Source organism: Culex pipiens, chromosome 1 (assembly GCF_016801865.2).
Source record: "Culex pipiens pallens isolate TS chromosome 1, TS_CPP_V2, whole genome shotgun sequence".
Lineage (NCBI taxonomy): Eukaryota > Metazoa > Arthropoda > Insecta > Diptera > Culicidae > Culex > Culex pipiens.
This window is the reverse complement of record NC_068937.1, coordinates 125,802,136-125,821,225: the sequence shown is the minus strand read 5'-3', so window position 1 is coordinate 125,821,225 and position 19,090 is coordinate 125,802,136. Positions and strand designations below refer to the sequence as shown.

General features: G+C 38.2%; 1 protein-coding gene across 1 annotated transcript in view; it reads left to right on the top strand.

Annotated features, from left to right (window-relative positions):
• Positions 1–15,518: 15,518 nt before the first annotated feature.
• LOC120422150 (mushroom body large-type Kenyon cell-specific protein 1) overlaps positions 15,519–19,090 on the top strand; it is a 258,844-nt gene continuing 255,272 nt past the window's right edge. Inside the window, exon 1 of the mRNA XM_052706819.1 lies at positions 15,519–16,893. The gene's annotated coding sequence lies outside the window, so the exon portion shown is untranslated. The remainder of the gene's footprint in view (positions 16,894–19,090) is intronic.

Below are 19,090 nucleotides of genomic sequence, written 5' to 3'. Positions count from 1 at the left end.
GTGTGTGTTTGTGTAAAGATAGCGCGAAAACGCAAGCGAAAAAAATAAATAAATAATTTGGATGCACACCGACGCAGCGCGTGGCGAAAAGAAGTTTCGTGTATGTTTGAGTGTGTGCGAGACAAAAGAACGCAGCCAGGCCGAAAAGTTAATGCACTTTCGGAATTGGATGTGTGCCGTATGGAGCGAGGCAGAACACGTTTCTTGTATTTTACATGCCAATATTTCACGCGGTCGTTGCACCCCTTTCGGTGGAATTTATCTGTTTTTGAGTAATTTTTTATAGAGGAACAGACCCTTTGTCAAAAATAATTGAATTAAGCTGATTTTAGAGTGTAACAAGGTCCAGAATTGACATCTCTCGTCGTAAACGTCAAAAATAGCACACACGCTTATTCGAAATAACAAGTTTCAGAAGTAAGTACACTCAAATTTGGGTAAGATTCACTCAATACTAAGCGAAAATTTATTTCTGAGTGGGTTTTGCTCTGTTGACAACTATAAAAATTATTCTCTAAGAACAAGTCACATTATTACTTGTCGCAATGTTACACTCTTAAAATAGCTTAATCATAAAATTCAGATTTGAGTTATTCTACGTGTATTCTATAATTTACTTATAAGTTTAAGACAACCTAAACTCATTACTTTCAAGGTTTTCGCTGGTCAACTATCGTCGATTCCCCATAGTGGGTCGATCGGTAACAAATGGCAAGTTCCGATGACTTCACCATCAGGCAGCTACAGCATAAACCTAACCTCGAACAACACACCTGTGGTACCCATTCCGTACTGAGCGGCAAAACGTGTGCAACACGCTCGAGTAACATTGACATTGCGCACGCCAAGCCATGCTAAAAGTAAACAAAATCAACGGCAACAACAACACCAACAACAAAACCATGGCGAATGTTAGTAGGCTAAGAGGTGTATCCATGGTAACCTATCGGCGGCTCAGCTGTCTCCACCGTCGAGTTGTGGGGAGCATTTTATGCGCAATCAGGTTGTTGATTTGTGTGTTTCACGTTTCCACCAGGCCCCGGCTAGAGCTGCAATGGAGCGGCGACGGCGGCCTACTATAATCGTACCGCGTGGTTCTCTAATGGTTAGACATAAATACTACAAACAGGACTGACACAGAAGTAGTGGCAAGTGGTTGTAAGCATGAATGGGATCCAAGTTGGCCACGGAGCGAATCGTCGTCGTCGTCGTCGGCCCTGTTGATGATGATGTAGATCTGCACGATCTACACTGTGAGGTGTAGGACCGTGGAGCATAAGTTAGATCTTCATGTTTCTTAAACGTTGTTTTGTCGTAAAGCTATTTCCTGTTTAAGTTGTTGCCATAAAATCGATGTTTTGTAACTTTTGGAGCTTCTCAACAAACCTCCAACTGATATTCATAAAATAATATCTACAATAAATACATAAATGAATGCTGCAACGTGATGTAATTTCATGGTGATGACACAAGGCCCAGTGAAAAAATAATAATTTAACCCTAAAATGACGAACTTCTCATCACAGTGACCTGATTCAAACAATGATCTAGCTCGAGCTGTCACATCCCTGCGAAATATGTTGACTGACATATCGGGCAATCAGTCAAAAACGCAGCGAGGAGTCGCCTGATAAAAAACTTTTGCTAAAATAGATAGCTGGTTGTCAAAACAACTGAAATTTCAGCAAAAGAAATGTCAAATTATTTTGATGAAAATTTAGTAATTTTCTTGTGACAGTTTGACAGATCATTTGCTGAAAATTCAGCAATCGTTTCTGGCAGTCATTGAAATCGAACCCTGGTGACGAGTTTGCTGGCAAACTCTGTTTGCTTTTGAACCTTCATTCGTGTTTGACCTTGAACACTGTTCTGTTTGAAACAGGGTCCGTCGGGTTTGTCGAACAATTGTTTGAAGCCGTGTTTGAACATTTGTCTGAAACAAAAGGTTTTAGCAATACACGAGCTTTGATTTAGCTTTGACAAGTTATTATATTAAAATCCATGTCATTTTTCAGACCCAAAAAATGTGCAAACCAAACAATTGTTGTCACCAGAGTTCAAACCCAAAGTCACCAAAGTTTGAAACTCAACGTGAACAAGGGTTTGTGTTCGAACATCCGCACAAAAGAGAATTGGAAAAGAGTTGCTGTTTGAACGCGGGTGAGAAAATTTTGACAGAAGTTCAAACAATGAACGGTTCGGCCAATGACTGATTTCTGGTATTTCAGTTATCAAAATTTGATTTGGCTTGCCTTTAAAAATGTTTTCAATACTGTTATTTTTACATTTTTTATTCATCAATCCTCGAAACCTTAAAAAAGTGGTTAGCAGCAAGGCTTTTTTATTCACATTTTCTTACCTTTGTTTCTAAACAACACAATACAAAATATAAAAACACAACACTTTTGAAAGAGGATTTTCTCTCGGCAGCATCCAAACAATAAGGCATAAGTGACATTTCAGTTTGACAGATATTCAGTTTAGCAATGGTTTTGTTCATTGCCGAATGTCGGCAAAAGTGATGATTACTGAATCGCATTCAGTTATTTATTTTACTGAAATGGCAATCCAAAATTTGCTGTGTAGAATCCATCTCATCACAAAAATAATGAGGCAGAGGTAACATAAGGTATCAAATCTGTCAAAATCAGTATTTTAGTATTTAGTTTAGTATTTGAAAATGCCAAGTGACGTTTAAGGGTTACACGGCTAAAGTTAAGCGAATACATGGCCAGAACAAATTTTTAGTATTTTAATATTTTCGTATTTTAGTATTTTAGTATTTTAGTATTTTAGTATTTTAGTATTTTAGTATTTTAGTATTTTAGTATTTCAGTATTTTAGTATTTTAGTATTTAAGTATTTTAGTATTTAAGTATTTTAGTATTTTAGTATTTTAGTATTTTAGTATTTTAGTATTATAGTATTTTAGTATTTTAGTATTTTAGTATTTTAGTATTTTAGTATTTTAGTATTTTAGTATTTTAGTATTTTAGTATTTTAGTATTTTAGTATTTTAGTATTTTAGTATTTTAGTATTTTAGTATTTTTGTATTTTTGTATTTCAATATTTTAGTATTTTAGTATTTTAGTATTTTAGTATTTTAGTATTTTAGTATTTTAGTATTTTAGTATTTTAGTATTTTAGTATTTTAGTATTTTAGTATTTTAGTATTTTAGTATTTTAGTATTTTAGTATTTTAGTATTTTAGTATTTTAGTATTTTAGTATTTTAGTATTTTAGTATTTTAGTTTTTTAGTATTTTAGTATTTTAGTATTTTAGTATTTTAGTATTTTAGTATTTTAGTATTTAAGTATTTATTAATAGTGTAGTTTTGTAGTTTTGTATTTTTTCCATTCATGCAATTTTTGCCTTTATTTGCAAGAAACATAGAGCAATTCTCTACGAAATCGGTCTTTTTTCTTCAATTTTAATTTTTGTATTTTTTAATCCGACTGAAACTTTTTTGGTGCCTTCGGTATGCCCAAAGAAGCCATTTTGCACCATTAGTTCGTTCATATAATTTTCCATACAAATTTGGCAGCTGTCCATACAAAAATGATGTATGAAAATTCAAAAATCTGTATCTTTTGAAGGAATTTTTTGATCGATTTGGTGTCTTCGGCAAAGTTGTAGGTATGGATACGGACTACACTGGAAAAAAATAATACACGGTAAAAATAATTTGGTGAATTTTTTATTTAACTTTTTATCACTAAAACTTGATTTACAAAAAAAACACTATTTTTATTTTTTTTTGTTTTTTGATATGTTTTAGAGGACATAAAATGCCAACTTTTCAGAAATTTCCAGGTTGTGCAAAAAATCATTGACCGAGTTATGATTTTTTTAATCAATACTGATTTTTTCAAAAAATCGAAATTTTTGTCGTAAAAATGTTTCAACTTCATTTTTCGATGTAAAATCAAATTTGCAATCAAAAAGTACTCTACTGAAATTTTGATAAAGTGCACCGTTTTCAAGTTATAGCCATATTTAAGTGACTTTTTTAAAAATAGTCGCGGTTTTTCATTTTTTAAAATTAGTGCACATGTCTGCCCAGTTTTGAAAAAAATATTTTTGAAAAGCTGAGAAAATTCTCCATATTTTGCTTATTCGGACTTTGTTGATACGACCTTTAGTTGCTGAGATATTGCAATGCAAAGGTTTAAAAACAGGAAAATTGATGTTTTCTAAGTTTCACCCAAACAACTCACCATTTTCTATCATCAATATCTCAGCAACTAATGGTCCGATTTTCAATGTTAATATATGAAACATTTGTGAAATTTTTCGATCTTTTCGAAAAAAATATTTTCAAAATTTTCAAATCAAGACTGACATTTTAAAAGGGCGTAATATTGAATGTTTGGCCTTTTTGAGATGTTAGTCTTGATTTGAAAATTCCGAAAATATTTTTTTCGAAAAGATCGAAAAATTTCACAATTTTTTCATATATTAACATTGAAAATCGGACCATTAGTTGCTAAGATATTGACGATAGAAAATGGTGGGTTGTTTGGGTGAGACTTAGAAAACATCAATTTTCCTGTTTTTAAACCTTTGCATTGCAATATCTCAGCAACTAAAGGTCGTATCAACTAAGTCCGAATAAGCAAAATATAGAGAATTTTCTCAGCTTTTCAAAAATATTTTTTTCAAAACTGGGCAAACATGTGCACTAATTTAAAAAAAATGAAAAACTGCGACTATTTTCAAAAAAGTCACTTAAATATGGCTATAACTTGAAAACGGTGCATATTATCAAAATTTCACTAAAGTACTTTTTGATTGCAAAATTGATTTTACATCGAAAAATGAAGTTGAAACATTTTTACGACCAAAATTTCGATTTTTTGAAAAAATCAGTATTGATTAAAAAATTCATAACTCGGTCAACCTGGAAATTTCTGAAAAGTTGGCATTTTATGTCTTCTAAAACATATCAAAAAATAAAAAAAAATTAAAAATAGTGTTTTTTTGTAAATCAAGTTTTAGTGACAATAAGTTAAATAAAAAAATCACCAAATTTTTTTTACCGTGTATTATTTTTTTCCAGTGTAGTCCGTATCCATACCTACAACTTTGCTGAAGACACCAAATCGATCAAAAAATTCCTTCAAAGGATACAGATTTTTGAATTTTCATACATCATTTTTGTATGGACAGCTGCCAAATTTGTATGGAAAATTATATGGACAAACTAATGATGCAAAATAGCTTCTTTGGGCATACCGAAGGCACCAAAAAAGTTTCAGTCGGATTAAAAAATACAAAAAAAAATCGAATGACCGAAATCCTAGAGAACTGCTCATAAGTATTATTATATCAACGGATTTTTTTTTATTTTGAATTAGGCCGATGCAAATATTTAAAAAAGTTTTTGTCCCTCGGCCCTGGCCGAGGTCAAGGGGGAGGCAAAAAAATAAAAAAAAATAAAAATTTTAATAACAAGCCATAGTCTTCACATTTAAATGAAAAAAGTGTTTTAGAATGCATTTTACACTAGTTCAGTTGTTTTGCAATCATTAGTTTTCAAAAAATCTAAGATCTGACAAAAACAAAAATTGTATCGAAAAAAAAGATTTTGCATCGAAAATTTTCAAAAAATCTTAAGTTTTTTTTAATAAACCCAAACATGCTAAAAATGATTTTAAACGCAGGATGTATTTTAATTTGATTTCAGTTGGTTGCACTTGAATTTTCATTGAAATTTTGAAGTTTATTGTAAAAATATGTTTTTGCCCCCTGATTTTTCGGGCCAATTTTGAAGAAGGGGGGGGGGGTGACAAAAACTTTTAAAAATATTTGTACCAGCCTTAAAATAAATTATTTTGAAAACAGCAATAGTTTTCCGTGTCATTTTTGTTAATTTGTCTTTCCCTGCAAGAATGATAAGTTGGGCAAATGCCAGATTAGGGTGAATTTTACACATAATTCAATGAAAACTGAGTGAAATTTACCCAAATCCGACATTTGCCTAAATCCATGAATTTAGAATCTCTCTATCTGCATACCACCCTCGCCCCTTTTAATCTTCCAATCAGTGCATCAATACCTGAGGATGCTCCCGAGAAGAAAGCTGAATGGCAGCATCCCGGACCGTTCTTCCTGGCGTACTCCACGTGTGTGCTTGTGTTGCAAACACGCTATCGAAGCGTGTGATAACCTCCCAAACAACCCCCCTCTTCCCTGCCCAACCACGAACCTACAAAGAAGTTCAGCTGGTTTAGTCTTGTGTGTGCTCGTGTGATCGACGTTCGTTTCAAAATATCATAATCAGAGCGCCACCTAACCTTAAAAGAACGAGCGTCGTCGCCGTCACTTGGCTCAATGAGCTGGCAACAAATTTGCATATAAATATTCCGCTCTGATTAAATTTTCACAGTTTTGTGCATTCCGAAAAACGAGCGAGTGTCGGGCCAGATTCGATGAGGAGGGGGGAGATTGTAACACTATCGAAGTTTTGCTTCTGGAGTTTCGAGAAGCGAGAAAGGTGCTTATTTTGTGAAGAATGCACAAGACAAGCAAAACGAGCGAACGCTTGTTTATTTCAGTTGAGTAGATTTTTGCATAGCGGATTAAAATCTCGTCGCACTCTTTGATGATTCGAGAAGGATTCACTTGGCAGGATATTGGAAACGATACCGGTATGAGTATTTTTCAATGAAATTATGGATGCTGGTAGCACTGCTGCAAGCTGTCAAAAAAGACGTGTTCATCCAATTTGATCGGACTCATAGCCAAACTTACCCAAATTTGAGTTGTCAAGTAAATGAGATTTGAACAAAATCTGAGTGATTGTGGATGAGAGTGCTGCATCTGTCAAACGCGCACGTGAAATCAATATTGATGACATTTGAGTGATTATTTACCCATTTCCCATGGTGGAATACTTTAATTGATTCGTCTCATTGATTTCTGCATTACTCACACAAGATTTGCTCAATTTACATTTTTCCTCTCTCACGGTCGCTTAATTGAGTGCGCTCGTAATGCAACCCTAATTTTCATCCCATCAGAGTGTGGCTGATCCTTGACGAGATCCGTACGAACAATGGCCGGCCCGGTGACAAATAACCCTGTGGTGCCACTTGCGCGTGGATTCCTGCGCCCCTGCCGGAATCGAATCGCTCTGTCGAGACGAGGGGTCCTCCGCTCGACAAATCCTGCATCTCACTCGCCGGTGATTGGCGGCAAACATCAAATCAATTAGGTGAGTAAGCCTTCTTTTTTTTTCGCTCAAATCACCCCCCTCGTAATCAATCCGAACCCCCCGACCTCCGACGAGGGGTCCATCGAATAAATCAGCTTGCCCGCGCGTTGATATCTGAAATTCTAATCACTCTCCGCGAGCTGCGCTCGCGCGCTCTGTAAATCATGCTCACCGAGCACCGAGGAGTAAGTCATTAGAAGAAGCTGTCAGCGGCGGTGGCAACGAGGGGTGTGTCACTTTTTGCCAGTGTTGCCAGCGCCGTGAAACCGAAAGTACTCGGCATGTGAGTGCGCCCGGGTGACCATGAATTTTAAACCGCGAGCGAGCACTGATTCGGAATTCAGCAAAGCAAGCCGGGCGGCTGTCACAGCTCCCGACCTCCGGCGCCGTCGCCACCGCACAGCCTCCTGAACGGGGGGTCCGCAGAAACAACAAAAACGGTTGGAAACGGGCGAGGGCACGGTAATTTATTAGAATCCTTCATTTTCACCTTAGCGCATTAGATGAATGCCAATTAGACGGTGGCCGCGGGAGTGGTGGCTCGGGTTTTTGTCTGCTCCTTTGTCAAACGACTGTCAAGGTTTGTGTGAATTGGAGCTTGAACAAATACGAATCTGTGTCACTGGCTTTAATTACATGCCTATTTTAGATTTATATGTTCTATCATAACCTCAAAAAAAAGTCAATAAAAGTGTTGTCATCAAAAAAGCATGCACTCTAACGAAAAATTACGCATTTAACATTAAATATTATTTCCTAGGACTATTTTTCCACCTGTCACATTGTTACCAACTGTCAAGGTCAGTGTTGCCAGCTTGGACCACGCTTGCGCGCATTTCAACGCCAAAGTGTCTCTCCCAAAGCACGATTAGTTATTCCGTCAACCCGGGCACAATAACAACAAATCCAGCGCCATTAACCATTCATCAAATGTAACCTTCAATTTTCCAGCTATTCCAAGCGAATCACATCGCACGACCACAACTTTGTGGGCTTAAATTTGGCGGCAACACCAACACAGCCAAAGCGCCCGAAAGTGTCGATCTAATCAACCAATCGCAACAGGCTTAAGCCTCGCCACACGAGTGAGCGAGAGGTCGACCGAATCAAAGCAGGCCATGTTTAGGAGGTGGTTTAGCGTGGTGTGGTGCCGAAAGTCGGCAATATGGCGACCGCGATGACGGACGGATGCTGCCGCTACCTGACAGTTACGGCGGGACTCGTGGCCTACTGCGCGGGATTTGGCGGGGCAGGAAGGGGGCAAAACTCGTTTGTTCGTAATTTATTTCTTATTAATCTATCTTTTATTAAGCGTCGTGCACACACTGACGTTTAGATACACTCTCAGAGTGAGGTTAGATTCCTTTCGCAAAATTGGTGGGAATGATGTGACCAAACGGCACTCCACGAAGTTACGACGTGTCAAGAATGATCGGACCATCGGCTAGGATTAGGGGAGGTTGGGTCGCTTCGACCCGGACATGCCTAATTTTCACTTCTGTCAATTTATCTTGTGACATTTGTGAAATTTGACATTTTTCAAAAAGGGTCCTCCAGATTTGACAGCTCTCCCCTATCGAGAGTAAGTGCGGTAGTTCGAGTAGATTGACCAATCGGGCCAACCTTGGCCGCGCCGTTGCCAATAACAAAACACAATTGATAGGACAAGGAAGCCGAACAAAAGCTGCCGGAGTTGGGTCCAAGATGAAGTAGCCTGTCGAGCCGGCTTAAGGCTGCGGAGTACGAGTAGTCTGTGCTACAACTAGAATTAATGATCAATTCAAATTTTAATTTAATTCATCGGCGGCAGCGCGGCCGTCACTTGATTGACGTGAATTAGAATCGCTCAGTCAGCGCCATTTTTGTGTGCACCGATGGGGGTCTCCCCTCTCTCTCTCGCTCTCCGTTGCAGTGGAAGTGCCCTTTGAGTGCTTTTATCTTTGATCAACGGGTTGGAGGTGTCGTGATGGTCAAGATTGTGTCCCTGAAAGGTGGCAAAACGTCAGATCGCTTATTTTCAGCACGCCTGGCAACATTGCTCAAGCTGTCATTTCTACACGTTGCTCGAACCTACCGAAAACAGCCCACAAACATCAACCCAGACATCGAAAAACTTCAAAAAGAAGGCATCGCCAACGAAAAGAGACGAACTCCAGCAGACCGTCCCGTCTCGGCTTCCCCGTCCGGTTGTCCCGTTCCGGCTGAATGCCAAACTTCGACGACGTCGAAAGACCTTGGAAAGTGAATTAACCAAGTACCCGAAGAGCGATTATTTCGGTGGGTACTCGTCGTCGTCGTTTTTGTTTTACATTTTTTCGTCCATGACTCGACCGCAGACGGGAAAAAGGGCCGCCCCGTAATTGGGACGGAACTCTTTGGGACCCACTTGGGGCGAAAAATCTGTCAAAATCCATTAAAAGCCATTTTTTTTTAATTTGGTTTGATGTGAAAATGACCCGATTTAGAGGAGATCGATTAGACGTGTTTTGTCACCTAGTTTTGGGAGCTTTTTAATTCAATAACAACTCGAAACTCGACTCCAAATCGTACTCCAGATCATCTAATAGTACCTTCTCCGACTCCGAATCCTACTCTGACGCAGATTCTACAACTCTAACCTAAAATTGGGTAACTTTGAATGATCGTGCAGTTTGACAGATATACACGTTTACAAAATCTTAAACAAAATTTACTAGAACTTAGTTATGGTTTTTTTACATTTAACAAATACTTTTTAAACGAAATTCGAGTAAATTTCTGGAGCAACATTTGAAAAGGGCGCATAAGCATTTTGACAGCTAAAACTATTTTGCAAATTCCGAGCCAACAGGTAACTATTTAACAAAACCCACACCGTTAGAAGGTTGCTGGGAAGACCAGCTATTTTTTAACACATCGAGTTTTGTGAAAAAGTTACCTGTTGGCTCGGAATTTGCAAAATAGTTCTAGCTTTCAAAATGCTTATCCGCCCTTTTCTCGTGTTGCTCCAGATTTTGTTTAAGATTCTGTAACCGTGTTTATCTGTCAAACTGAACGATCATTCAAAGTTATCCAAATTTGGGTTATTTTCAACATTTTTATAAGCTACGATCGCAAAGTGTTGCCTCGTGCAAAAAAACATGAAGTAAACACGCTGGTTGTTGCCGGAAGAAGTCTGGCCGTCTGGAGTGGTCTGAGGGGGCAATTTTTCGGGTGTCCCCTCCCCCCTCTTCCCAACCCCCAAGCTTCCCGCCACCGGAAAGTGTGTAATTTGTGGGCCGAAAAAAAACAAGCCCCGACTGGCAACCAGAATGGAACGAAAAAGTGCATTCTGGGATGCAATTTTCGTGCATTTAAAGCATGCTTGTATGCACCGAATAATGGGCCGACGACTGGTGGCGGCACGGCACGTTGAAAGCGAAAGGGCCCAAATTCAGCCAGACAGTCGAGAGGAGGGGGGCACCGACGACAATTTGCGGGCCTTGAGGGTCCCAAAAGAAGACGATGATGCAGGCCGAAAAAAGACGCATGTAAACAAACAATATGGCGGCCGAAATTGAATTTCGCTGGAGAAATAGCTTAAACTATATGAACTTCAAAGATTTATCAGTTTTTCAACGTGCTCACTCCTGAAAAACATACTGTTAAAGTTTGAAGTAAAAATATCCAAAATCATCAAAGTTTAAGCCCTTTGAAAATGCCAAGTGACGTTTAAGGGTTACACGGCTAAAGTTAAGCGAATACATGGCCAGAACAAAACTCTGTTCTGCCAGTGGTCTCGGGCGCAACGACGGATGATCGTAACAGCTCAAAATTACCGGTTTCGGTGCAATGATCCTCAAGGACAGCACGCATCTGCCAGACGGAACGAATGGTGTAATTGTTGTGGTTTGGTGTTTCCAGCTCATTTTGACAATGTTGTGAAATTCGAAAAATATATTTAAATTTGAAAATATTTAGCTCCAGCTTTGAAACTAACTTAAACCAAATTTTACACAATCCTTTGAAGGCATTCAGAGATGACAGCTCCCTTCAGAATAGCGCACCCTCTATTTTCAATATTTATTTTAAGTCAAAAGTCGCTCCGTAATGACGTTCAAACACCATTATTCAAGTTGTTCTCAAATAAAACAAGTTCAAAATCCCCTCTTTTTTAAGGAGCCCCTTTTTTTCGTCGGTTCCCCAAATGCATTTTCAAAAAACAACAAAAAAAACTGCCCCTAACAAGTGCAACCAGCCCTAGCACAAGATGCATTTTTTCCCTTCCTCAATGACTGCCATGACAAGGAGGGTAAAAGAGCGAGGGGACAATTGCAATTGCACACACAAACAGCAAGGAACACAACGGCGAAGAAGACGACGACGAAAAAAGTTGTACACCGCCAAACTCGTCAAGAGAGTGAGCCGCACACACTCGACTTCGGGAGCAAGGTGATGCATCGATGAGGTGGCGATCTGTCAAACTTGCACGTTCGTGGAAGTTTGCGCGGTTTTCGAGTTTGGGGTTGTTTTGCTGCATACAGTAGTAAGGTTTGTTTTTGTTTTTTAAGCGTAATTTTAAGTTTTCACCTCTACTCTTCAATCTTGAATCGCATGTGCAAACTGCATTTTTAGCCAAATGCAGTTTTCGTCGTTGCACCGAGTATCAACCACCAAACCGAGAGAAGTGAGAGTGAGAGAGACCTTGAAGGAGCCAGTGCTGGAGGGAAAGAACGAGAATCGTACGAGAGTGAGCGAGATCGAACGAGGTTAATATTTTAATATTGGCGAAAAATGCATTTTTATTGCAGTGCAAACGATGACGGGTGGCGGGCGGTGAGAGAGGAGAGCAGAGTCCCCGAACAAAAGATCTCTTTGTAGAGGAGTGGACATCGTCGGCGCCGGCCGGGAGGGGGACGAGGACCGGGGAGGGTTAAAAATCCAGCGCTGAAGGAATGCAGCCGTCGTCTGAGATGCATTCGGCCGAGAAGTGCATCGGATGCACTTTTTTCGATTGCATCTTGAGCGGTTAAGTTTGGCGAGCCTGGGGTTAAGTTTTGAAAAGATGTATTCTGAGAGACTCCTTTTTTTCGAACGAAATTTGGGTAAACGAATGCAAAAAAGAAGTTGTAAAGAGGTAACATAAGCGTTTCATGGAAGTTGCATTTTGTTGAAACTCTTGTTAAACATAAACTTTGACATATCAACTAAGATCTGAAAATTGAAAAAGTTTAATTCAACGTGTATCACGCATTGTTGAACTTAGGCAATAACCACTGAGAATTTTGAAAGTTTTATGAAGGTTACATCTAAGTTTCATAGAACTTGTAACAACAAAACAATGACATATCAACAAGCCCATGCAGCAAAATCAATTAAAAAAAATTAGCGTGTACCGAACGATGATGAACTTTGCCAATAACGACCGTTTTAATCGTCCCTGAAAAAAGGTTTCACACGAAACTGATAACGCATAGGGCAGCAAACCCTTTGAATAACGTTTTTTCAACAAGTCGTCGACGTCTTTCATCATCCGATTGTGCCCGGTCGGATGATAAGAGTGCGCATATTTTTACCCCTATAAAGAGTGCGCTTCCTTATTTTGAGAGTAACGAAGTCGGGCCCCGGTCAGGGCCAACATTAACGCAGAGGCCTCTTTTTCAGAATCGTTTGTATTATTTTGCCGAACTAAACATCTACAGTCTACTGATAGTGATAGAAAAAAGCATTTTCCTAGTCGCTGTTGCTAAAGGGAGTTGCAATTAACTTACGTTATCGCATCCATCATTCAAATTTCAAAACTTTTCAAAATCCTACCCAGTTTTAATAAAAGATGTATTTTTGAAGGTTTAAAAAAAACTAAAAACTAAAAACTAAAAACTAAAAACTAAAAATTAAAAACTAAAAACTAAAAACTAAAAACTAAAAACTAAAAACTAAAAACTAAAAACTAAAAACTAAAAACTAAAAACTAAAAACTAAAAACTAAAAACTAAAAACTAAAAACTAAAAACTAAAAACTAAAAACTAAAAACTAAAAACTAAAAACTAAAAACTAAAAACTAAAAACTAAAAACTAAAAACTAAAAACTAAAAACTAAAAACTAAAAACTAAAAACTAAAAACTAAAACTAAAAACTAAAAACTAAAAACTAAAAACTAAAAACTAAAAACTAAAAACTAAAAACTAAAAACTAAAAACTAAAAACTAAAAACTAAAAACTAAAAACTAAAAACTAAAAACTAAAAACTAAAAACTAAAAACTAAAAACTAAAAACTAAAAACTAAAAACTAAAAACTAAAAACTAAAAACTAAAAACTAAAAACTAAAAACTAAAAACTAAAAACTAAAAACTAAAAACTAAAAACTAAAAACAAAAACTTAAAAATTTAATCTAAAAACTAAAAACAAAAATATAAATACTAAACACTTCAACATAAAACTTCAAATTTAAAACTAAAAAGTACACCCAAAAGTGAGCAGCGCTAGTCCGAGAGAGTTATGGCCTCGAGACGAGAGAATAGTGGTACCATTTACGGACACAGAGAGCACAGCTCGAGATGGGCAAGAGAATTATTCTTTCGAGGTTCATTTGCAAAAAAAAAAGTTTATCAGTGAAAACGAAAAACCAAAAGTGACGACTACGGAAACCGAACCAGAAACCTTTGACATACTGACCCAATACCTTAACTGCCTCGGCCACCACAGCATGGTGAACAAAGAATGGTCAGATGTCAATGTATGACACTTGTTGGAGATTTATTGTTTCAAATAACGAATGAACTCATTTGTTATGGTGGTGTGAGTTGGTAGCATAATTCTCTCGATTTTGGCCCTGAGCCCTCCATAAAATTTGAGGAAAAGATTGGGTGATAATGTATACAGCATTGCGAGATAATTTTTGCTAAAATTTTGTAAGTGAGGCCTTAAAAAATATTTGTATTAAAATAAGAAAACCTTAAATTTGTCAGTTACAAACACAATTACACAGAAAAAAAATGATGGTAATATTCATCAGGAAATGGTGACAGATTTTGTGGCTAAAAAAATGATGATTTTTCCCCTGAAAATGATGAATTTTCATCATTTTTTGATGAATATTCATCAGGTTACCATTTTTACACATTTTTTATGTAATATTACTCAAAAAAAAGAGGTAATATTCAACCTACCAAATTTTCAACATTCCAAAATTCAACTTTTTTTTCTGTGTATTTAAAAGATGATAGCTGTCAGAAGCATGATACCGCATGCTATCATCGATAAACATTAGAGTAGAATTGTAAACAACAATTTGACGACGATTTATTGACGTTTGAATCCGATTGATTTTAGCTTATACGGACCAGAGTATCATCAATAAAAGACATAACACTCTCCCTCGTATCATTTTTCCAATAAATTAAAATGGGTCGACACACCCTCATACCCTAAACCCCCTCTCCCTAAAATGCTACGTCTTTTGAGGATGCCGCCTGGTAAAAACATACAAATTTTGACAGTTGACAGAGTTAAACAATATTGACAATTTTGAATGAATTTGACAGATTTGACAAAAAGTTTCGATTATCTCTCAGAATAAGAAAAAAAATGACAGTACAATAATCAAATTTATTTCTCATCTCGCCTTCCCAGCACCACCGGCACCATCTTTCAACCTGTTGATTCTGGCCGTTCTCGCATCTGGCGCTCACTCCGGTTCTGCTGCTGCTGCTGGCCCTGACCTGACCACATCGACTGCATCTCTCCGAATACACACAACAGCGGGATGCGTCCGGAAGCGGCGTGACGGCACACAAGAACACCGACCAGACCGAATAAAAACCCACACCCACACTGCTACACAATTTTCCTTGCAGCTCAGCGCCCGACTGCAGTCTGTCTTTTTCTCACTCTCACCTCGCAAGTAGACGAGGTGGAGGTTACTCTCGTGTGAAGGGGTGAGTTTCCCCCCACACTCACTCTCTTGCGCTCGGGAGCCTGCTGGGATCGGGTGGGATGAGTGCCCTGCTCCGAGAGAGTGACTTGTTTATTGTTTCGATGGTTTAATTTTTTTGAAGAATTCTCGATGAAATTATTTCAAGATTTTTTTTATTTTTAAAATTTTGAATGACGCTTGTTTGACATTTTGAAAAAAATCGCCGACTTTGACAGCTCACACACGTGTGCGTCTTGAGAGTGAGTGAAGTTTCTTGTTTGCGCGCGATGCACTCACCAACACATCTCAAGCTGCACATGGGGGATGCGTTCTTTGGTTGTGTTGGATTTTGGAGTGAGGATGGCGCTGAGGGGTACGTCGATGACGATCGCGAGGGATGGGGGGGGCTCGAGGAGCAGTAGCTGAAGGTTACAATCGCTTCTCCCTATGTGGCGTGTACATAGCAGATTTAGTTACACGCTCGGTCTAAAATTGTAAGGTCCACATAGACTAGTGTGTTGGTTTTTTTTGCTCCGAACTTTTGTTGTTGTTTTCCTCGCGTCGCGCTCTCTCTCTTCGTCTAAACTCCATATTTCCTTCGGGAGCTGTCATATAAAAATTATATCATCCAACTAGTTTTTTGTTGCGGGTGTCACGACGACCACGGTACGAAAAAAAAAACTCGTGATAAAAACAAGATCCAGACTCACACCCACACGCGCACAGACACCTACAAGTGCGGGACTGCACTTTGCGGTCGCCGGTCGTGTCACGCACGAGAGTTCCGCTGTCATTCGAAGCGAACCGTTTGATCGCTGGAAACGTCAAATTTCCTCGCGTCAGTGTTGCCAACCTTAGCCCAATCCATCCGAGGAAGCCGTACGAAATTTGGAGAGTGGACCAACTAGGGCTAGTTTTACGGCCTATCATCGCTAGTCATGGCCTACTACTAGCGGCGAAGACCTACACACCAGTTGTTGCACTTTATTTTGTTTCGTTCGCCCGTTTCGTTTCGTCGTTCGCCTGCTTTGTTGTTGTTGTTGGTGTATTGCTCTGTAGTTGTTGCAGTTGCAACTGCAATTGCACACTCGGTCGGTCGGTCGAACGCGCGTATAGTTCGGGGTTGTGCGGAGCTGCAGCAGCCAACACTAAAACAGTTGTGGTGAAGTTTTCGAAACGCCGAGAAGTGCAAAAACAGAGCGGCGCGCCGAGTTTTTCGCCGTTTTTTGTCGCGCCGCGCGCGATTGTTTCCTCCGAGTGTGCCTTGCGCGTGTGTGTGTGTTTCCTTCCTCCTGTGTCAACTGTGACAGCGATCGTGCGTGACCGTGAAGCTTTGTGTTGACACACTGTGAATCCGTGGTGAATTTTGCGAAGAAGACCGTGACACGCGCGCTCCTCCAGCGATCGCTGTAGTGGTGTATGTGTGAGTGTGTGTGCGCAGTGGTGAATACCCACTCAACCCACCACCGTCCTTCACGCACACTAGCGTGCAATATGTTCATGTGTGCGCACGTAGCCTACTAGATCAACATGACGTTCGATCGATGCGTACACCACGCTGCTGTGTGGTGAATTCAAAGCATGCTCGCACACAAACGACGTGTGTTAGTGCTCCCGCTGTGAGCACCACTAAATTGATAACAATTGATTATTTATCGCCGCCGTCGGAGCGATTCGGAAACGTCACTCCATCGAAAACAAAAGAAATCAACACCTGCTGCTGCAACAATGTGATCACACCAATGCATTCCAGCGACGACGCGACGCCACCGGAGTAGGCTGTTGCATCAGTTCAAGGTAACACGAATCAATCAAAACAAAAACAAACACCGCACCACAACACAAGACTTCGTTTCGGGGCTTCGAAGCGCCCGCCCATCCCGAATTAAATTCGGGTCTACAAGAGGCGTGGCCTACTTGACGCTCCAAAAAAAATCAACCGACGACAACGAATCATCAACGCCCAAATAATCGCGCGTTTTTCCGTGTCTGTCTGCGTGAAATAATTACACGCCAGCAGCTTCGCTTGGCCGATCGTCCGCCACTTCTGCCTAGCTGTGTGCGTCTAATATACGGCTTAAATTCACCAAAATGTCCGTCAAATTGCCTCCACGACACACTTTTATTTCGTGTTGTTTTTTTTTTCTTGTCCATTTATTTCGTGTGTCAAATCCACTTATCTGTTCGATCTCGCTCGCTCCTACCGGCCTCCAGCGTGCTCTCTCACTCTCCCGCTCTCTCATTTGAGACGTACGACTAGAGCCTAGCTCTAGCTACGGCTGCAGTGGAGTGGCACAACAAAACAACCAACTATTTTCGCGGGCAAACCGGTGTGCAACTAAGGGGAAAGGGGCTAGGCGAAGGTTAAAGTAGCTTCGGAAATTATGGCGCTTTGAGCCGTTTGGATTCCTAAACCTGTGTTGTCCGCTTTGAAAATGCCACCTTAATTTGATTGTAACAGTAATTCACAAAACTTTTGATTATTCAATTAAATTTCATTGCATGGTTGATATTGTTCGTAATACAAACGCTTTCATCTTTTATTTTTTAAATAACAATTTAGAATAAAACTTTTTTATTTAAAAAAATAATCTTTAAAAAAAATCTAAAATTAAGATAAATTAAAGAAGGTTTCGTAAGGCCTCATCAACAATTTCGTATTTAATTGATTGATTTTTATAGAATAGTTGATGATAAAATTATCAAGGCACGATAAGGATAACGATAGTTCCATCGTTATCGTTATTTATTAATTTTATATCGATAAGATTATCACCGAGAGTGGACGATAACTCATTTTATAAGTCTTTCTAAAATCTACTTAATTTTACCGAATTATGTTATATTTTTAATGCTTTTACTAAGATTTTTTTTTTTTTGAAAATTTAGTAAGTTGCAAAGTATATTTATTTAATTATTTAACAATTATTTTTCGTCTCGTTTGATACCCATATTGCAAATTATGAAAAATTGAGTACCTTCGAAAAATACGGTATTTTGTGAAAAAATTTGAAACCTACCTCTTTTTTTGCCTTCCTCACCTCACACCACCCCCCCCCCCCCCCCCTTTCAACAGGAAATAAGAGGGTTTTTTTTTAAACTTCAAAATTTTCTAACGAATTATAAGTGCAATCAGCTGAAATCAGATTAAAATACATGCCCCGGCTTTAGGAAACATTTTGAGCATGTTGGGCTTTATTCAAAAATCTCTTGATTTTTTGAAAAATTTTAGTGAACAGTACCACAAAAAGTTTTTTTTTTGCTTGAATTTCTGTTTTTTTTTCAAATCTAACATTTTTTGAAAACTGATGATTGCAAATTAAATTGTGTCAAATGCGTTTTAAAACCCTTTTTTCATTCAAATGGTGAGACTATGGCTTATTATTTAAACTTTTATATTTTTTAAATAATTTTTGAAGTGTTTTTCTGTAATTTTTGGACAAGTTTCTTTGTTTAACTGGTGACAGATTTTGTGTCATAAAAAAAAGTGTAATATTACATCAAAAAGTGATGATTTTTCATCAGTTTCTGGTGAATATTAATCAGGTTCACAGTTTTACACATTTTTTAGGTAAGATTACTCAAAAAAAAGGTAATATTCAACCTATCCAATTTTCAACACTCCAAAATTATTTTTTTTTGCTGTGTATATTAACTGTTAAAATAATTTTTTAAACATCAAATTCACATGAAATTCCATCAACAAGAAATGTGTTTAAATGATTAACAGAATTGATAACTGTTACACGCAGAAAAATGTTTTGTAGAATCAGCCTGTACGAGGTTTGAATCAAAAAAATTTTTGTTGAATATAATCAACGCCGATTTTGCGTTGAAACAAACCTTGATTTTCTCAATTCCACAAAAGTCTTTTGATGTTTTGAAAAATCTGCTTTGACGTTTAGCGTTTATTCAACAAAAATCATGATTTTCAAATCAACAAAAAGTTTTGTTGATTCAAATATGCCTTATTTTTCTGCGTGTATGACTCCTA